This window comes from Apium graveolens, unplaced genomic scaffold, assembly GCF_009905375.1.
Source record: "Apium graveolens cultivar Ventura unplaced genomic scaffold, ASM990537v1 ctg927, whole genome shotgun sequence".
NCBI lineage: Eukaryota > Viridiplantae > Streptophyta > Magnoliopsida > Apiales > Apiaceae > Apium > Apium graveolens.
The window spans coordinates 47223-56263 of NW_027421866.1; the positions used below are offsets into that span (position 1 = coordinate 47223).

General features: G+C 34.8%; 1 non-coding gene across 1 annotated transcript; it reads left to right on the forward strand.

Annotated features, from left to right (window-relative positions):
• The first annotated feature begins 8687 nt into the window (after positions 1-8687).
• LOC141705715 (small nucleolar RNA R71) lies at positions 8688-8794 on the forward strand. Its single transcript, XR_012568459.1, has one exon. It is a non-coding gene; the product is annotated as a small nucleolar RNA R71 (small nucleolar RNA).
• Positions 8795-9041: the final 247 nt, after the last annotated feature.

The window sequence follows — 9041 nt, forward strand, 5'->3', positions numbered from 1 at the left end:
CCAAGTCCCATGACATCTGTTTAGAAGATCTTCTTTAGTTTAATTTTCAAGCTACGCTCATGTACGAATTTATGAACTCTTCTTTTCTTTTTATCTAAAATTATAAATATACATTTCTTAGTTCTAGGTCTTTTCTTATATTTAAAATTATGTGTACGAATTCTTGTTCTATTCTCTTAAATTAAAATGATCTGTTATCGTTTAATTTTTTTTTATGATTCTACAAAATTGTTATTCTTTTATATCGTAAGGACATATATTGGTACGATTTTCTTTACTTTTTATCTTTCTTATGTTCGAAGTTATGGGGAATTGATTCATAACCCTTTTATCGCTCTGTTTGAATTATAAATGTTCTTTAGTAATTTTGTTAAATCATAAATTCCAGCACGTATAGTTTTGCATTCCTGGCTCGTAAGGATCGAGCACAAAGTAACAATTCGTGGCACAAAGTAAGGATCTGGCATAAAGTAAGGATCGAGTCTGACTGCTTAGGTATCATCCAGGAAATTCGTGGCTCATCTATCGCTTTGTCCTATCTGGGAAGAATAGTAGAGGATTGCAGGAGGTTACTATCTCAGCTTAAAAATCTTAATATTACGTTAACTTTTGTTAAGCGGTCCGCGAACAAGGTGGCTCATGAAATAGCGAAATACCGAGACACTTGAGTTCTATAGCTGACTGTACGCGGAGTGGTAAGGATGTTCACCATCTCTTTCATTTTATCTTGTACGATGATTTAAAAGTGTAATAAATTTCGTCAAAAATGTCCAAATTATAAATTGATACCTTGGCACTCTCTGCTTATCTTCTGAAATAAATTCTTTATCTTTTTCTCTTTATTAAATAATAAAATATTTGATAAACATATTGTTGATTCGTTAGAAATATGACTTTATTGAACTCAATGTGTACCTACTTCTACGCATTCCGATTTCGTTTCAAATTCTTTTTTGAATTTATAATTATCTCTTTGACTCGTTTATTATTTTACTTCACATTTTAATATGACATTGTTTCATTTTATTTTATTTCACGCAATGTGTCAAGCAACCTTTATAAACTAATTGTTTGTCTCTTACACCGATATGTGTAGGTTAATCACAGACAATGTTCACATGGAGTTCGGAGTAAAGGTGAACTAGGCACCAATTTGTATCGGTGGGTGAGTATACGAGCGCGTCTCCGGGGTATGAGATGTGATTAGATCAGGATTGTTATTGTATTATTGGGATGTACCTTACATTGCTTATTTCCTCTTTGAGATTACCGAGGAAGAAATCATTGTTCGATACTGCGTAATAGTTTTGAAATATTATTGATCTCTACATAATTCTCACTAATAATATCCATTTTACTAATGGATAATTAAGTCGTATTTAAATTTTAAACTTTACAAAATTATATTTGTATTGGACATTTGGCTCACTCGTATTTCTTTTTTTTTCTACGGATAATCAAGGGGTAAAAGCCAGAATTTCGATGAGAGCAACCATGAACCAAAATATGTAGGAATATTTCTAAAGATATAATTATTGTTTATGCTAGATTTTGTTATTTCGTTAAGAAATTATAATCCAAAAAATTCGGGTTGTTACAGTTGGTATCAGACCTTAGGCTCAAGATTCCGTAGAGAGACTTTTTAGGCATTGGACCTGTGAGTTCTGGGTTGACTTCGTTGGGTAGCTTTAAGCATTTTAATTTTGACTTCGTTAGGAAGACTACGAGTTCCTCAAAGTGCAAATCATCTATCCAAAATTTTCTTTATTTTATTGTAATTTTCCAAAACTTGTTTATAATTTTTTCAAGAAAACTTGTAAATATTTTGAATCATTAAATTTGTTAAATTTTAGGATATTCACATTGCCTTGATGACTATTTCATTTTATATTTTACAAAAAGGTAATATAAAAAAGGAATTTTCTTATTTCATTTTTCAAACTATTTTGATGCACAATATACTTATTCTAAAATTTTATACTTTAATTATCTTACTTTGAGGACACTCAAAATATGTAATTATAGAGAACGATATTATTAATTCTAGGAACGCCTAAAATTAATAATTCATTATAGGAATATAAGTATTGTGTATAACTATAACTTTTTCAGGTCTTAAAGTATTTGAGTTATGAATAATTAATTAGTAATTATAGTATTATGCATGGTAGCCTAATATCATTTTTTTTGTTTTGCCGGTTACCGAGATCGCCAATGACAACATTTTCGAGGCCATGGATCTTACTGCACGCTTGTTTGTACTTTGATAATCTGGAAACTCCTTTATGTGCTAGGTTATATGTATGTATGAAGATATTATATAATGTAACAACTTAAACTAGAGTTGAGTGACCAAGTTAATTATTTGTTTTAGTATGCATATTGCACCTTTTAAGATTTGATTTTGTAAGTAGATTTTGGTCTTGCAAACATGAAATATGGTCAAGTCAAGGATTTAGAGCCATATATATTTTTCTTTTATGCGCTCTAATTTTTGTTTTCTCAACAACAAAAAAGTGGTTCACATTTGTAGGGCAAAATGATCATGTACCAACATGCTACTTCATTTATAAAAAAAACTATATTCGAAGAAAGATATTTATCGGGAGTATAGTTTAGAGATTACCTGAAATTAAGAATACAATAACAAAATACCGAAAGAATCGTTCGAGACATGTGAGCACCACACTGTCCTTAAAAGAGATTGACCCCTTCCGTGTGTGCTTGAAAGTGTTATGCCTTCCGTTTCCTAGGATACAACGAACAAAGATATCCTCAATCAATGGAAGACCCGCCTTCTACGAACCGATCAAATGCTACTTTTATCTCACAGAAATTTCCTAGAGCTATAAGATGATCAATATATATATAAAATGCTTGAGGGATGTTGTGGATAAAACCAAGAAACCAAGGTCTCCTTATATAGGAGTAGGATTGTAGAACTTATACACAAAATCAAAATTGTAACTTATCAAATAATGAGCTATAATAATGAATCATTAATATTATAATGTCATTATTATAGAGTTACGAAATCAATTTTATAAGTTATAATATCAAAATAATAAAGTAATTTAATTTTTATTCATATATTTCAACAATCCCCCACATGAATAAAAAATAACTTTGAAAAATGACTCTTTTGACACAGAGATAGAAAGTCACGACAAAAACCAACATATGATAGGTAGGAGTTACCCCTTGAACCTTCCCTTATAAGAACATATTTACAATTCTAGAATTTTAGTAGTCGCGTTGACCTTCAACTGCCTTTCTGTATTGTGAAATGATGATACATCCCCCATTGGAGTCTTTCCTATATTTGTTCAGTTCTCACTTTTAAGCCCAATCTGGTCTTAAATTTTAGCCTGGTTCTGTGAGTTTTTTCAGAATTAGCCCCCACAATTCTTTCTTGAAGTGACCCTACTTCACTAATATAAGAGATCTCTAAAATAATAAAAAAGTATTATTGTTCGATATAACGAGACATAAGGATCATTAAAAGTGCAACATTTTTTATTACTATTTTCAACATAGGAATGGACCCAGTAGTAAAATCCCCATAGTGATCTCACTAAGTATTTATAATTAGGTTTCCTTTGTATTGACATTTGTTAATGTTTTTAGTCCCATTTCTTTCGATAATTTCTCAACTAACTCTCTAGTTAACCCTCTGGTTAGTGGATCCGCAGTGTTGTCCTTTCACTTGATGTAGTCAATAGTGATAACTCCAGTTGAGAGTAATTGCCTAACGGAATTGTTGTTAGGACGTTAACACGCGCTAATAATACACGCAAGTATACGCGTTCGCAAGTAGTATTAGATTTAGATCAAATTCGTTCCCAGAGAGACTCTTTGGTTAATTTAAGAATATGCACCTATGCAACAATGATATGGTTATTATCTAATGCTAAAACAAATAACAAGTTGAGATTGTTTATAACTAAGAATGAAACTAACAATTATAACTAAGAGAACAAGAATGGTTGAATTAATATATATGACAAACATGGGATCCTAACTTTATTCAATAGCCTTTTTGTTCTTAACTTTAGCATGTAATGGTGATGACACTAATTAGATAACACGAAACTAGTAAACGCCAACTTTCGTTGTACGCATACCCTACTACCAAGCATCCACAAAAGAGATAAAAGTTGAATAGACACCAATTATGCTTAGTCCTTATATGTCTATAAGAATTGAAAATATAACGGTTTAATGCGCAAGTTATCTATCGTGATTACATAGGGCAAGTAAGATGGTTAAAATTACCTACGAGTCATGCATAATAATAACACATGAACCTATATTAGCATGGCAAGTTCTAAACCTCTATATTCACTGTCGCTTCAATAGAGATTAATACGCTATCTTATATGGTAGCTACGTACATAAGACGAATAAGCACATAATAATACTAGGACATCAATAAATCATCACACACCAAGATATCAAAGTAAATTAATTATAGAAATCCATAAGTAAATCCGTTACAACCCCACGATAACGATTAGTTCATAACCGAACTTATCATCACCATGGGTTCTTATGAAAACATGATAATAAATAATATAAGAGTACTAGGGTTAAAAGACAAATCGAAAACAAGCATCCAAGTATTGCCTAAATCAAAGAAAATAAAAGTCTTCTTCTTCGTAGTCTTCTCGTGCTCTCTAGGTCCTCTTATTGCTCTCCCAGGCCTCCTTGTTATTAAAAATGTCTTTTTATTGGTATATATAGGCTCCAGGATGACCAGGACTCTCAAAATCTTCAATTTCGACTAAAATCAGGATTCTGGGACAGAAATAGGGCGCGGGCACGCTGTTTTTGGCCGCGGCCGCGCTGGTATAGTGTTTTCAGTGGCGCCAAAACCAGTGCGCCCGCGCTGCTGAAAATAATATTCCAGCGCGGCCGCGCCGACCTTCTGGAAAAATTCTGACATTTCTTCTTTTGACCGTATCTTGAGGTTTGTTCATCAGAATTAGGTGATTCAACTGCCCACGCAAAGCTAACGAGATTCTCTACAACTTGAGAATGGCCTAGGCTTATAATTCTAAAATTTTTTCAGCATATTTCTTTAAAAAGCTTCTTTCTTTATTTAACTGATGCCTGAAATGCACAAACACAAAAACACATCAAAAATACCAACTTGAGTTCAAAACACCAACGTAAGCCTGAAATGAAGCATTCCAAGTAGATATAAAATCCACTTATCACACCCCCAAACTTGAATCGATGCTTTTCCTCGAGCATAAACAAACTCAAAACTACAAAAAAAACCTAATGCATGAATGCAACTACGAGAATGCAACTGAATGATAATACAATGGATCCCCTCAAAATAATCATAGCCAAATGAATAAAACAATGCCTCTAATAATGCAATGACTCAAAATAGAGCTCGAAGAAAATCTCACAAATTAACTCACAAACCAGAAATATACGTGTGTGGATGCTTAACAGATATACTCTCGACACTAGATCAATAACCATAACTTATCTATCATCAAAACAATCACAAGTTTATAAACAGAATAGACAATAAAGGCACAATGACTCATAACATCTTCATCCTACTAGAGTTATACAAGAATTCACGCTATTATTGAACATATAACAAATATGCTTATTTGATCGTACAATGAATGAGGTCCCGAAAGACTTATACAATAATACCCATGTAGCGAGCATTAGGTTAGCGGATCTCAGACTATGAAAAGCCTAAGGTCACTAGGCACAAAGTCCCCTAAAAACTTAATAACTCGAGTATTAAAGAGCTCACTCTTGATCAGTTATGCATAAACACATACTTTTTTTTCTTTTTTATTTTTTTTCTTCAACGATTTCTGAATGAGTGTGTTTCACTTCATCTCATTCAACCCTAGACTACTCATATAAATATGATCCGTCTACTAGCCATTTGACGTCTAGCCTTACAACAACTAGCAATTAAATCCAAGTTTTTCTCCAATTTAAAAATCAGTGTTCTTTTTGCCATTACGACAATACCAGAAATTCTAAATATAACCAAGTGATTCAATCTCAATAAATAAACAAATATGATCATGATCTAGCTCTAAAGCAATCCTATAAGACATTATGAAATTTTTTCTTCTGGCATGAAAATCAATTTTTTTAAGACTTAAACATCCCTCTATTCGTCATCACCACACTCAAATCAATATCAACTTAGCAAATAGCATAGTTAACTTAAAGGATCCTGCTAAATATGCATGTAAATGCAACTATATGAAATCACATAAAAACAAATAAATATGTCCTATATGAATAATCATGCAACACTACGAATGAAATACAACTATATGCAACATGAATCTATATGAACTATATGGACACACACAAACTAATCCCTACATTATCACCCCCAAACTTAAAATTTTCAGTGTCCTCATTGAAGGTAATAATAAGGATTTCAGGCATACCTAGTCGTTGGAAAGATCACCCTCCTCGCTAGAGGATCAGGTGGCCAATCAAACTCGACACTAGTGGCTCGGAAAATAGTCCCTAAAGTCTGTGTCAAATCTGCAGCAAAATGATGGTGAATTTCGTGCATGGCCTCCATATGCGTAGTCACTCACTTGTACTGCTCATCACCAACACCAGCCCTATTAACTACCTGCTGCACATGAGAAGAACCCTCTGTAGGCATGGGAAGATCCGTCCAACCACTCTCTACATCATCAAAAATATATCCCAACCCCTTATCGTGGGGTGCACCTAGAAATAATAACTCAAGTGATCTTGAAGTCGGTTGAGCTCAAGTGTGGGAGCTTCTTCAATAGATGGTTCAAAATTCTCCTGAGAAATTTTCAGTTCTGCTAACCCAAGAGAATCGAATGGCATATCCAACTTCCTCTTCCATGGAGGTGCATTCAAAACCTGCATTTGCTTTGTTCCTTCTTCATCTTTAATAACTGATTCCCCTATTAAGGATCTCTCTAAGGTATCTGACTTTGGCAATTGCTCAGGCTCTGAATTCATGACAGAGTCGACCCACTCCACTTTAAAGAACTCGTCTTTTGCTGTGAGTAACATTATTGCCTTGAACACATTAAAAGTGACCTTTTGATCGTGAACCTTCATCGTAAGCTCTCCTTTTTACACATCGATCATAGTTCGGCCAGTAGCTAAGAATGGTCTCCCCAAGATAACAAGAATCTTCTTATCCTCCTCAAAATTAAGAATTACAAAGTCAGCAGGAAAGATAAGTTTGTCCACCTTGACCAACATATCCTCCATAATGCCTCGTGGATATGTAATAGAACGATCGGCCAACTGCAAGGACATATATGTCGACTTCAGATCAGGTAGACCAAACATTTTGAAGATAGACAAGGGCATCAGATTGATGCTAGCTCCCAAATCACATAAACACTTGTCGAATTATAAGTTTCCGATGGTGTAAGGAATATTGAAGCATCCAGGATCTTTCAGCTTCGGAGGCAACTTTTGTTACAGCACAACACTACATTCCTCCATTAGAGCAACGGTATTTAAGTCATCGAGCTTGAATTTATGAGAAAGAATACCTTTCATAAACTTTGCATAGCTAGGCATCTGCTGAAGAGCTTCAGCGAAAGGTATGTTGATGTGAAGTTTCTTGAAAACTTCCAAAAACTTAGCAAATTGCTTATCCAACTTCTGCTTTTGCAACCTTTTAGGAAAAGGAGGTGGAAGATTGACTGTTTTTCCCCTATATTACCCTCAAGAGGAGTGTTGACAACATCTTTCTTTCTTGTTTCCACCTCAGCATCCTTCAACACCACTGTTTCAACTACAATCTCATTTACTAGAATTGGTAAGGATACAGACACACCTACATTCTGGGCAGAATTTTCAGAATCTTTATCTTATTAAATTTGTGGGCTTGGAATATTTCGAGACCTCAATATGATGTCATTTACCTATTCTACGACTTCCCTCTTGCCTGGCTTGGCTTCTGTATCACTAAAGAGTGTACCAGGTTGTCGATTCAACACATCATTGGCAATCTGCCCAATTTGATTCTCCAGAGTCTTGATAGACTTAGCCTGGTTTTTGCACATAAGCCTCAACTCCTCCAATTCGGATTTTTCATTAGCAGATTAACCGAAACTTTCATGCAGGTAGTGTTGAAGTTAAAGTTGTTGTATTGGTGCATACTGTTCCTGAAAACAAGGAAGATTGAATTGAGTGGATCCCAACTGCTGATAAGGCTGTTGTACCACATTCTGATTGTTACTCCAGCTGAAGTTAGGATGATTCCAGTTATCAAGATGATAAGTATTTGGAACTGGTTGCTGCGATCTCCGAAAGTTGCTCATAAACTGAGTTGATTCACTAGATATAGCGAATTGCTCCGTCGCATGCGAACCTGCACAAAGCTCACAAACACTCGTCCTCTGATGAACTCCATAGTTAGCCAGCGAATCGATCTTCATAGATAACACCTTTAGCTGAGCAGTGATAGTCGTAGCTGTATCCACTTCAAGAATTCCTGCTACCTTGCTCTGTGGCAATCTCTGGGTTGGATACTGATATTCATTAGCAGCCATCAGTTCAATTAGACCATAAGCTTCCTCATAGCTCTTTGCCCATAATGCTCCACTTGACGCTGAATCAAGGATGGGTCTAGACTTTTCTCCCAAACCATTATATAACAATTGATGATCATTCCATCAGGCATTCCGTGATGAGGACACTTCCTAAGCATCTCCTTGTAGTGCTCATAAGCTTCATATAAAGATTCTCCTAACTGCTGCATAAATTGAGTAAGAACATTCCTGATTGCAGCTGTCTTTGCCATATGGAAGAATTTAGTGAGAAACTTTTGAGCAAGATCTTCTCAAGTAGTAATCGAACCAGCTGGTAGAGAGTGTAACCAACTCTTAGCCTTGTCCCTCAGAGGGAACGGGAATAGTCTCAGCTTCATAGCATCTTCAGAAACACCGTTGAACTTGAAGGTGTCACAGATCTCAATGAAATCCCTAACGTGCATATTGGGATCTTCTGTTGGAGAACCCCTAAACTGGATTGAA